A 12,872-nucleotide genomic window follows, 5' to 3' on the forward strand; every position below is an offset into this window, starting at 1 on the left:
GCTTCTCAGCATACTGTAGTATTTTGGGGATAGAAAAAACTGAAAAGGTTTTTCTGAAGGGATTTTGATGGTAACTATTGAAGTTACCAAGTATAATCTTGATAATACCAAATATTATCAAGTGAAAGTTTGAGAGAGAAAAAATTCTGTCCAGCTCTATTATAAGTTCTAAATTTTATGGGTGAGTTATAATGCTGGGTGGAGTCTGAAAAAAATCATTAAACAGGCAAGTTTATTACTTGGTTTGTAGTTTGTTAATATATATTTTGCTTTCACAATGAGACAAATATGAGACATATTGTGGGAATCATACCACTCACCCCCCAAAAAAGATTGAGAAATTAAGAAATTAGATCCCTAGGACCTGTAGGGATGTAGGCTTGGAAGCTCTGATTGGATGATTACGCCTTCCATAGAAGCTTTTAATTTTAACATGCCTTCAGATTCCTGGTAAAAAGAATTTTTCTCCAAAAGAAAATATTGATGTATTTAATATTTTGGAAATGATCAATGCCCAAATCATCTTCAGACATATTCAATTTTCTGGTCCATAAAGTGTAAAAATACATTTGGTATGCCAGATCTTTTATGATTATAAAATTGAGAAGGAAGTATTTTCAATCACCTATCTAATTATGCATCTAGTTAGTATCAGAATAATTAGTTTTATATGATTTGGGTAATCTTAACACAATTAATATACTGCCAATAGCAACAATTAATTCAAATCAATGCCAGCAAAGGCAAAAGACCAAAGTGCATTAACTTATGGCAAAGCAGAGACAAGTAGGGCTCTGAATTCTAGGTCATTAGTGACTACTGGCAATTAGATGAAGTCTCCTTCAGTCATTCTCTAGGTTGGGCTCATATTTTTTGGCACTAAATAGAGATTATTTTCCCAGCTACACTTTTTTCCCTATAATTGTTTCAAACTGCCCAAACTAGTTTGCTCATCTCATCTATCCCGTTGCCTGCTGGACATCTTTAAGATGTCATAATTACCTGAGATTTTACATTTGTAAACCAGAAACTCTATCGCATCAAAACAGCAACAACCACAACAAAAAACAATGTTTTACTTCCTGTATTTTATTTATGAGTATTAGTACATTTACCGTTTCTTATCCACAATTCCAAAACCAAAAAATCTCTGATAGCAAAAATTTTTTTGGTTAACTCAGTTTTCAGCAAAACTTGAATGCATTTGCTGTAAAACCTGCGAGAACTGTCAGGAAGCTATTTATTATCTACTCTGCTTGGAGGATGTGTCTTACTGCAGAAATAGTTCTGTGTTTGATTACATGGTACTGTCCCAGGCCCTGCTGGGGGGTACACTGTTATATTGGGCGTGTAAATGATACCTCCTTTCTAACATCCAAAATATTCTGAATTTTGAAACACATTAGGCTCCTGGGATGTTGGAGAATGGGTAATGGATCTGTACTACCATCCAGGTATCATGCCAGAAATCCAGAGGTCATTTTTTACTCTTTTCTTAACTTCTACAACTATCAGATCACCGGATCTGCTCAAGGTTTTCCACCTATTTTCACAAATTCCTCTCCTACTTCTACTGCCCTAGTTCAGGGTTTCATCAACTTTTGACTTTGGTACCACGGTCACCTGCTACCTGATATCTCAGTGGATAGTATTAAGCTTGAATCCATCCTCAGCAGAACCCCTGAGGTGATGGATCTCTTTAAAAATGTAAACCTGAACTTCTCTCTCCTCTACTTCAAGTCACGTAGTGACTTTTCATAGCTCACAGAATAGAGAACCTATGGCCCTTAAAATGGTCCCACAGTATATGACCCTTGTTTAACTACGGATTTATACTCCGTAAACCAAAATTTTTTATTCCGGCAACAGATTTCGTTGTTTTTTTCTATTGTTACTCTCCACCGCTGAGAGCTCCTTTCCTCTTATCTTTATTTCTATAACTTTTTCCAGTTCTTAAGAGTCAACTGAGGTCTCACCTCATTGAGGACACTGCACAACCCAACCAACATTCCTCCACATACACCTGAGCTGGGTGAGGTATCCTTTTATCATGTGACTTACATATGTGATATAATACAGTCTGCTTTTTCACCTGTGTACACACACACAACTTGTAGATTATTTGCGGAGCATGTAAAATTTCTCTTTCCTCTAAGACTATTGTAGAGTAAAAATATTAGAGTAAAAGTGGCACAGGAAGGGGAGAGGCATTGGGCAGCAGTATATTTGCCTTTTTTATGGACAGCAACTGCAGAAACTGGGAAGTAGGAAACTTGTTTCACTGTACTTAATTAATTAGGCTATTTAATTTAGGTTGCTGTTATTTCCATCTCATTCCTTTGTGATGTTATTTCTGCGCCTCTGTTCCAAGATCTGGATTTTACCATTTAGAAGTGAAAAGTTAACTTTGTGATTGAAATGTCTTACGCTTTTATTTGCAAATATTCTACAATTGAGTACATTAGTATTGGTGAGAAGTTTAGGAGGTCAGCTTTTACCTGAAGAATATAATTTAATTAGACTAGACCAAAAAAAAAGGCAAAAGATTCCTTCCTAGGAGTCTCCCTTCTCCAAGTTCTGTCAGTTTTACCTCTTAATTAATATTTCTCAAATCCATTTACTTTTCTCTATTCCTAGCACTACCATCATCTTTTGCCTGGACTTTCGCAAGGTCCTCCCTGTTGCCTATATGAATCTTTCTAATTGATTCTTCACACTGCACCCAGAGGGATCTTCTCAAAATATTTGGTCTTGTTACCCCCTGCTTAACAGGATAAGTCAAACTCCTTAACGTGGCCTAAAGGCCTGGCATGATTTAGTTCCTGCCCAGAGCACACCTCTCGCATCATCACTCTCTGTTCTAGTTCTATTAGCCATTTTTTTTATTGCCAAGTTCCTCCTGCCTCTCTCTCTTTCCTGGAGCTGTCTTTCCTCCCGTTTTGGCCAATCTAACTAAAATTTATCTTCAGATTCCAATTTAAGCTCTTACTATGACTGGAATTTTTCATGGGTCTTCTCCCCCTTCCAACTATGGATTAAAGTGAAGATTGTAACCTAAAGAAATAAAGTCCTACTTAGTACCTGGGAGTATTAACTTAAAAAAAAAAAAGTTTCCTCACAAAAGGAGCAGAATTTAATATGTGGCTCATATGTTTAAAAAATAGATTTTAGTTATTAACACCTTTATATTTTTATCAAGTAACAGTAGTTAATATTTATTGTCTTAATAAGTATTAGTCCCTAATTACTGTTTTACTACTGAGCAGTTATGTGCCAGGCATATTTTAAGCAACTTACATGAATTAATCATTTAATTTTCAAAGCTGCTCTATGAGGTGCATATTATTTTTCCTCTACTTTAGAGATAGGAAAATTGAAAGAGTAAGTAATTTGCCTCTATCTACAAGGCTAGTGAAATGTCAGAGCCAAGATTCAAATCTAAGCAGTCTCATTCCAAATCCTGTACTTCCCCCTGACTTATATGTAAATAAAATTAAGTAAGACTATTAAACATTTTACAACAGCAACAGAAATCCACTCAACCCTCATCTCCCCCAGTCCTGCTGTGTAAAGGCAACCACTTTCACCTCTTTTAGATGTTTCTCTCCATATTTACCTTTTGAAATAATATGTTTATACTGCTATTTCTTAATGTATCAATATTTGACATTACCTACTGACTGTCCATTATGGTAGATAAATATTAAGCTTTTTCACACACATACCCTTTGCCCTCCCTTTCTTGACTTCCCAATAGATGTCGCAGTATAATTCTCACATTTCGTTTGCATTTTAGTATGTATTTATTATTATGTAAATCTTGTTCACTGCTGAGCCAAGCACGTGTATTATGAACATGGTTCCTTACTTGTAGAATTTTTTAAAATCGTGGAGTTAATAATAAACTCACTTAAGAAAAGAGAATGTGCCTAGTTTTTCCATGTATGAATTTCTATTTCTATATAATCCAACCCTTTCTCAGTAAGATTTTTCCACATAATCAGACCTATCAGATTTACGGGTCCCTTCCTGGAACTCTCTGTCCTCTTGTTTCTATTTGGACTATTGCTTTCTAGTCCTGTTCCACAGCAATTGTTTGGGATTTTTCTTTGCTGACATTTCTGACGGAGTTCGTATTTCTTAGATACATTGACTTCTGGAGTTTATTTACTCCCTAATATGTATGGAACCCCCCCCCCACCCCCACCCCCACCCCCAGCCCCAGTAGCCCTTTTCCTTTCCTTGCTGCCCTCTGATTCACTGTTTTCCTCTCTGGAGGCAACCAATGCTTTTTTTTTTTTTTTTTCTTTAAACAAAAACAATATATATTTTCTCTGTTTTTGAAATGCAAATAAATCTTGCTTTTTTTTTTCATTTAATTATTGTGGAGTTAACACCATATCAGCATATAAAGTTGCTTCTTTGTTTTTAACTTGGCATATCCCAAGCCTCCACACCCCTTCTACTCCTCTCTCACCTAGATTGCTCTTAATAGCTTCCTAATCGCCTCTAGCCTCCTCTCTGGTCTCCCCACCCCCCTCCCCTGAGGAAAAAAATTCCATATTCAGCACAGCTTCAAGAACAGTCATTCTAAATTTCAGTTCTGATTAGGTCATCACCCTGCTTAAAATCCATTAAGGCCTCTCCCCTTTGCCTAAAGAATTAAGTACAAATCCCACAGAATTAGGTACCCCTCCCTTCCCTGTGTGGAGCTTGGCATTCAGCATGTGTCTCATAGGCCTCAGTGTGGTAATTGTCTAGGTATGGTCCTGATGAAAATTATCCTACTTGAGGCCAGCTGTTGAAAGAAAAATTAAAGTTTAGCCTGACATTGGTTTATTTCCAACTGAAACATATATTAAAAGGGTCTTTTCATACTTTAACCATGAGGAGTGGGTAATGCAGAAATTTCAGATGGTAACTGGGTCAGTGGCAGGATATTGTGTGCTTCAAATTAGGCACATGTCTACCCTAATCTTAAAGGCAGACATTGCTTTTGTGCATAAATAAAAAAATAATGTTATGGATTTGTGGAGAATATATTTTGTTCTTTTATATCTGGGGATGTGACAGCTAATGGAGAAGGGATAAGTAAGGGAAATATATAAATGTTGAGATGGGAGTCTTTTTGAATTTCTAGACTGGGGGATTGGCAACTACAGCCCTTGGGCCAAATTCAGTCTACTACCTGTTTTTGTAAACAAAATTTTGTTAGAACCAGCTATGCCTTTTCATTTATGTATTGTCTATAGCTGCTTTTGCACCACAAAAATAGAGTTGAGCAGTTGCAATAGAGACCATATGGCCCACAGAGCAAAAAATATTTACTATTTGGCTCTTTACAGAAAGTTTGCTGACACTTTCTAGAGGGGAATGCAAGTTGAGAGGTGGAGAATGAGCATTTACTCAATGAGCTGTGCATAAACCTATAGAAAGGTGAATGCAAAGTGATAGCAATTTGAGCAAGCAATCTTACTCCCCTGCTCCCGTATCCCTTAATGCTATGAGGCCTCAAAAGGAGAATGAGTGGACAGACATTGTCTACTACTTGTGAGTTTTGGGACTCCTTCAAAAAAGGAATGTTTGACTAGATTTATTGTATGCAACTTGTACACCCATCTTCTACCTATATTCCATGACAAGGCCCAGTACACACTTCCGTCATTAAAGTATTGAGAAAAAACAATGAGGGAACCCCTGCACTGGTGAAAAAATTCTGTAGCTGCTCTCCTTGGTAGCCCATTGAAAATTGGCTCCCTGATTTCAGCGGAGGTGGTGGGATCCCATAGTAGCAGAAACCAAGTGGCAGCACTTAACCAGCACAGATGAAGTAGGTTACCTGTACAATAATGGAAAGCAGGGACATAGGTGTAATCAGAAGGCGTTGGCCCACAGATGGTTCTGTGGGTAAAGTCTAAGGTAAATTCATCAGCAGACTTCTCGTGGCAGGTAATGAATGAAATGAAATAGATGGCAGTCTCCAGTGTCACTTCGTGTATATAACAGGAAAAATTCTAGATCTGGTAGCAAAAAAGTTGACTTTAGTTGCCACAGTTGAGAGTCATGACCTTTCATCCAGTTTCCAAACCCAAGTCAGTTCACAGATCCAGAGTCATTTGATTGAAGTGGAGGCCTGTTCCCCTTGAGCAAGAGCACTGCATCACTGCCTCAAGCATACACCATAAACCCTCCTTTAAGCCTTCCCCAAAGGGACCTGTAGCCATTTGTTAGATTGCACTTTGGGGAAAAGGAAATAATCAGAACTTTCATACTTTATTCCTGAGGCCCCAAAGTATCCTTGTGGCCCACTAGTCAAAATGGGGATTTAGAGTGGCCAAGGAATAGACGGAGTCTTAGCTCAAGCCTGACTCACAGTGTGCCCAGGTGGTCAGAAGATCCACTCTGTGCTTATTTCCCCAGTTTCTTAAAGTATAATTGGAATAGACATACAAGATAATTGGCAGAATCCCTATATTTGCTCTCTAAACTATGGATCTAGGACCATTGTGGAAGGAGAGCTAAGTGGAAGACCTTAGAACTTCTCCCTTCTAAGACAGTAGATCAGAAGTAATGCCGTATCCTGGAGGGAATTGATGAGATTAATGCCACCATCAAAGATTTGAAATAGGACTTGTGATGTTTGTCATGTCTCCATTTACCTCACTTATTTGGCCTGTATAGAAGTTGGATGGATCTTAGAGAATGACTGGACTATCATAAACCTAATCATTGGCCGATTCCAAATACTATACAGCTAACCTTTGAACAATGTGGGGATTAGGGGCACCAACCCTCCGAGCAGTTGAAAACCTGAATATAATTTATAGTCGGCCCTCCAACTATGTAGTTTCTCTGTATTGGCAGCTCTGCATCTGCAGATTCAGCCAAACTCAGATCACATAATACTCTAGTATTTACTATTGAAAAAATACACGTGTAAGTGGACTCATGTAGTTCAAAGCCATGTTGTCCAAGGATCAACTGTAGTTGCTGACCCAGATACAACGTCTTTACTTGATCAAATCAACACAGCCCCGGGCTTTTGGTGTGCGGCTATTGACTTTATGAATTTACCAGGACTACCAAAAGCAATTTGCCTTTTTTAAAAATTAATTATTATTGGAGTACAGTTGCTTTACAATGTTGTGTTAGTTTCTGCTGCAACAAAAAGTGAATCAGTTACACGTATACATATATCCCCTCTTTAAAAGCAATTTGCTTTTATTTAGCAGGGCCAACCATATATTGTCACAGTTTTGCCTCAGGGTCAGGTTAGTTCTTCTGTTCTAGAAATCTTAATCATCCCAACGTTCCACAAAACATCACACTGCCCTACTATTGATGATATCATGTTGATTGTATCCAATGAGCAGAAAGTAGCAAGTACTTTAGATAGCTTAGTAAAGCATATGAGAACCAAAGGGTAATAATCCAGCCCCACAAAAATTCAAGAGAACTTCAGTAACATTTCTGGATATTCAGTGGTCCCTATGCTCAAAAGGCCCTTTTGGATTTTGGAAGTGACGTATACTACATTTGAACATGCCCCTTCAACCTATCTACAGAGTAACCCATAGGACTGCTGGTTTTGAATGATGATCAGAGCAAGAGAAGGCTGTGCAGCAAGTCCAGGACACAGTGCATGCTGTGCTACCAATTTGGCTTTAAGATATAGCAGATTCAATGATTCTCTAAGTGTCTGTAGCAAATAGGGATTCTGCACAGAGCCTCTGGCTAGAACCAATAGCAGAATCACAATGCAGATCTCTGAGATATTGAAGAAAATCTCTGACTTCTTCAGCTAACTATTCACCCTTTGACAAACTGCTTTTGGCTTGCTACCAGGTAGATCCTGAACACATGACCATGGGGTGTCAGTTTATCATGTGGACCGGGCTTCTCATCTTTAACTGGGTGTTGTCTGACCTACCTGGCCACAAGGTTGGCCATGCCCAGCAGCAGTCTACCAACAAGTGGACATGGTATTGTTGGGGAGGGGGAAATATCCCCCTCTACTCCTCTTGAGTTCTGTGGCTGGACTAATAATAAAACTGACACAAGAGAGATTAACAGGAATAAAAGAAACACATTTTAATTTGTGTGCATGAAGCTCTCATAGCAAATGGGACCTAAGAAGTGGCCAGAGCAGGCAGCTTTTATACTTTTTAGACGAACAATAAATTTGTGAGGAATTGACAGGACAAAGAAACTTAGGCTTTGGGTGCTTAGTGAAGAATCTAAACAGAGTTTGGGCTTGGAGTAGTAAATTAAAGAAGTAACAAAGTGCTTTTTTTTTTTTTAAATACAAGCTTCTTGGCCCCAAATTCCCTGTCTCTGGCGATAAAGTTGTCCTTCTACCTCCAGATGCAGGGAGTGTGCCGTTCACATGAGAGATTTATTTCCTGCTTTCTGGGAGACAGGAAGGTCAAAGTGTCCTTCTTGCATTGGATGTATGCCATTGAGGCATATTTTGGGGGAGGCCTGCCCTGGGCCCCAGTAGTATGTAAGAGGCAGAGCTTGGGCAGCTCTGGAAAGTACAAGTAAGTTGTACAAGCAAATGACTCAGACTCCTTTGATAGCAACTCCTGCTGTATTGCCTCTTTTCCTCCAACCCATGCCTTTGGCCTCTTGAGGATTTCCTTAGTCTAGTTGATAGAAGAAGAAAACCTCAAGCCTGGTTTACAGAGGAGTCTACAGGTTATTCTGGTACCATTCAAGAGTGGACGGCTGCAACACTACAGTCCTACTCATGAGTAATCGTGAAGGACAGTGGAGAAGGAAAATTCTCCCAGTCAGCAGAATTTTGAATAGTAGATAGGATTTGTATACAATATCTGGAATGAGAGAGGGCCAGAAGTAAAGATATATAATGGGCCATGGGCAGTTCCTAATGGTTTGACTGTGTGGTCAGGGACTTGGGAGGAACAGGGTTGGAAGATTGGTGACAAGGAATTTTGAGGAAGAGGTATGAGGATGGACCTTTCAAAAAGAGTAGACCCTGAAGAAATTCATGTCCCATCTTAATGCCTACCATAAGACATCTACTGCTCTTAATAATCAAGTGGGCAAAATTACACACTCTGTGGATGTCAGTCAGCCTTTCTCCCAGCCACTCCAATGCTTATTCAGTGAGCCCATGAATAGTGGCCATGGTGGCAGAAGTGGAGGCTATGTGTGCATGGGTTAAGCAACGTGGACTTCTTCTTTCTAAGGTTGACCTTGCTAGCACTACTGCTGAGTTCCTCCTAGTCAATGAGAAGCCAACATGGAGTGCCTACAAGCACCAGCCAGCCACTGGGTGGCAGGTTGTTTAGATATGACATTTTCCATCATATTGAGGGAGCAGATTTTTCCTCATTAAAACAGACAAATATTCTGGATATGGATTTGCCTTTTCTGCCCACATCAACAGCATGGAATGCCTGAGGACAGGGTAAATTCAGAATGGGTAGTGGAAGAAGGAAGACATAAATATCAGTTATGGCCTTGCGGCCAATTAGATAAATGAGGATTGTAGTAGCTTTGCACATTTTTCCTTTGCTTTTTATATGTATGTGTTTATTTGTATATGCTACTAATTTTATTCTTTCCTTCCCATTTTATTTTATTTTTTTAATTTTTTTGGCTGCACTGGGTCTTCGTTGCTGCACGCAGGCTTTCTCTAGTTGTGGCGAGCAGGGGCTACTCTTCATTGCAGTGCACGGGCTTCTCATTGCGGTGGCTTCTCTTGTTGTGAGCACATGCTTTAGGCATGCAGGCTTCAGTAGTTGCAGTTCACGGGCTCTAGAGCGTGGACTCAGAAGTTGTGGTGCACGGATTTGGTGCACGGACTTAGTTGCTCCGCGGCATGTGGGATCTTCCCGAACCAGGGCTTGAACCCATGTCCCCTGCATTGGCAGGTGGATTCTTAACCACTGGACCACCAAGGAAGTCCCCCCACTTTCTTTTTAAAAAAATATTACATAGAAGTTGTTAGAGGTTACAATTTAGTCTTTAGGTGACAGAATATTAGGTGGGATTGTGACAGAATCTGAGAAGTAATTCACATAGTCACAACAATGGATGCAATGGCTGTTGGCGCTCTGTGTCTCCTCATTTTGAGGTCTCCCCTTCACTGGTGAGAAGGATGCTTGCGTCTTGTTAGGCGGAATATAAATTCATTCATAGGTGTACATGTGGCAGGAGATAGTAAATAACAATTACTTTGTTATTGTCCAGGAGTTCAGATGTGTGGCAGAGAGGCTGAGTCATCAAAAGGGCAGACTGTGCTGCTTATCAATTTATTTTCTCTCAGCTCCAAAGTCATTCTGTTTGCCTGCTTGTAATGATGGAGCTGGGCCCTGTAAATATTTCTCCTGAGCCTTTTCAGTAGACAACACTGGAGGGACACTGAAGGTAGAAGGAGCTTCTCTTCCTGGTTTCAGGGTGGCTCACTAGCCAGGTTCTTGCTGGGCATACTTTTCCTCTACTGCCCCACATGGTTTTCCCCAGTGCTAGGTAACTGCATGGCACAGCTTTCTCTGGAGTTGGCACCTCCTTGCCCCCTGCACTTTCTCCAGAGATTGATTTGTGTACTGGCTGCAGCCACAGACATCATGGACCTATTCCCAGCCGAGATCACCATTCCCCATACTCTTTCTTTAGCCCTATGCATGTACACACTGGGAGCCCCACAGCACTGGGTGTCTAGGGAGCCCGCTGCCCAGCTTTTATCTCAGGTACCAGCCTGGAGCTACACTGGCCCAAGATGCACATGAAAGTGCACTAGACTCCTACAGAGGACAGCTTTCCAACTCCATCAGCAGCCAGCAGTTTTCCTCAGCACCTAGCAAGTTCCAGGGTTTGACACCTCTCTCTGAATGGCTTCTTCCAGGATCCAGAGGGAGTATCACCAGTGAGGCATCTCTGTGACTCTTCCACCATCAGGGAGCCAGTGCTCTGCCATCTCCATTAAGATCTCTGGATCTCAGCCCTCAAGAAGGGATGGTTCTTCCTTGGGCCTTCATCTCAGCCTTAGGGGTGGTGGTTGCCCCTTATATCTACCACGCCTGTGTTCTTTAGCATTCTTGTTAACTCTTACTAGCCAATTCCCTGTTACTCCAGTCCTCTCTTAATGATAGATAAAACTTTCCTTGTTCAAATCACTATGTAGTTTCTGTCTCCTTACTAATCCAAAGCCATCAACTATGTTTCAAGGTAAATAGTTAGACGGACAGATCTTTCAAAATGCAGTGCTTCTGCCTGGGGGAAAAATCAGTTAAGTGGACAATCTGTGGAACCCCTGGAATCACTCCAGTAGAGGAAAAATTCCTCTACCCTCTAGCATGCCATAAATAATATAGTATATCTTTTATATGTTATGTGAAATTCATTCATAGGTGCAGATGTGGCAGGAGATAGCATGTGAGCCTCCCTCCCCACTTACCCTGTTACCCCCATGGGTAAGTGTAGCTCTGTAATTACTTGTTTCTTCCAAACTGTAAAGATAGATTGCCTTGTCCACAAATCAAGATCCTGTCTACAACGTTTCACCTAAGATAAAGTTAATGGAGATATTTATCTGACCAGGTGTGGCTGAGAAGCTGGATGTCAGACCATGCCCTTTTCCTTATTAACCTGTGCCTTACAGTTGCTGGAAGTCAAATCTGTCCCTAGGCTTTTTGTCTCATAACCTGAAGATACCTAGGTTCAGAAGTCGTCCTACTTTATGACAAAAGTCATCCTACTTTATGACAATTTCATGCATTTAGTTGGCTGCTGGTGGCATTTTCCAGCCACCCAGAGCAGCTTTGCTTGATCTTTACCTGAGATCTTTGAGGTATGTCCGCTGCGTGCGGCTTTCTCAATGTGGTTTGCTTTGCATCAGTGTCTGTCACTTGTCATACATCCGGAAGTTACTTCCTCTCAGAATTGTTGGCGAGAATGTGAACGTGGACTAAAACATAATGAAAACTAACAAACCACAGTAGCAAATCACCATGAAATTTGATCCCATCAATAAATACAAACAGAAATGACTTCCTACCACTCCTCAATTCCCTAACGTTTTCACCAGCAGATGAGGGGCACTTAAAATTTCTGCCCAAGTACTTAAGGGTTTATTATCAAGGCAAGTTTTGTTTTGTTTTGTTTTTAAATTCAGTTAGAAAATCCAGATGATAATACATGGGAAAGATCCAATGAGTATTAATTCACAGTAGTGTACTTTTGTTAATCTACACTGTGATTTGAGGGTGTAATTTTGTAATTTCTTGCTTTGTGTAGTTATTCTTAAGTCTTTACAGCATGCTTTAACTCAAGTTGTAAGTAAGTTTCACATAACAATTAGGCTTTGTGCCAATTAAATTCAACTGGAACCAGACCTTAAATCCCTGGAGTTGTAAATGTTTATTGTCACAAACACAGAAACAAGAAATGGAAAGAACCACTGTCCGCTTATTTTATTAAATGTTACTCTCATGTGCAGTTATGAAGTTCTACATTTCACTGCTTTAGAAGATTTTTTTAGGTGGAATTTTAAAATTAAACTAACAACTAATCTTGCAGTGTGTGCTTTTTCATGTGGAAGGACACTCATGACTATAATGATGGATGATGGATCTTATCTTGATGTTTTCCCACCTGAATATTCATTTAAACAATATCCCCAGATGATTTATTGCCACATCATAGTTTAAGAAGCCATGGTCCAGATACCTGGAAGCACAGTTTTGTAGTTATATTATTTTAGCTTATGAGATTTTGGTTTTTTTCTGTTCAGATGGAAGCATATTTTTACTCCTGAGAACAATTCATTGATTTTAACCCAGTCTCACAGACTGTTAGAATTGTGCATATTGTTTTAACCTTTCAAAGTATCATTTTGTGGGTAT

General features: G+C 39.8%; 1 protein-coding gene and 1 long non-coding RNA gene across 4 annotated transcripts in view; both read left to right on the forward strand.

Moving 5' to 3' along the window:
• The window catches only part of GALNT3 (polypeptide N-acetylgalactosaminyltransferase 3), a 45,500-nt gene that overhangs the window by 3,842 nt on the left and 28,786 nt on the right, over positions 1-12,872 (forward strand). The window lies entirely within an intron of this gene.
• Positions 4,464-11,144, forward strand: LOC137226578 (uncharacterized). The gene is made up of 2 exons (XR_010944413.1): positions 4,464-10,395; positions 10,874-11,144. It is a non-coding gene; the product is annotated as an uncharacterized lncRNA (long non-coding RNA).

This window comes from Pseudorca crassidens, chromosome 6 (genome assembly GCF_039906515.1).
Source record: "Pseudorca crassidens isolate mPseCra1 chromosome 6, mPseCra1.hap1, whole genome shotgun sequence".
NCBI lineage: Eukaryota > Metazoa > Chordata > Mammalia > Artiodactyla > Delphinidae > Pseudorca > Pseudorca crassidens.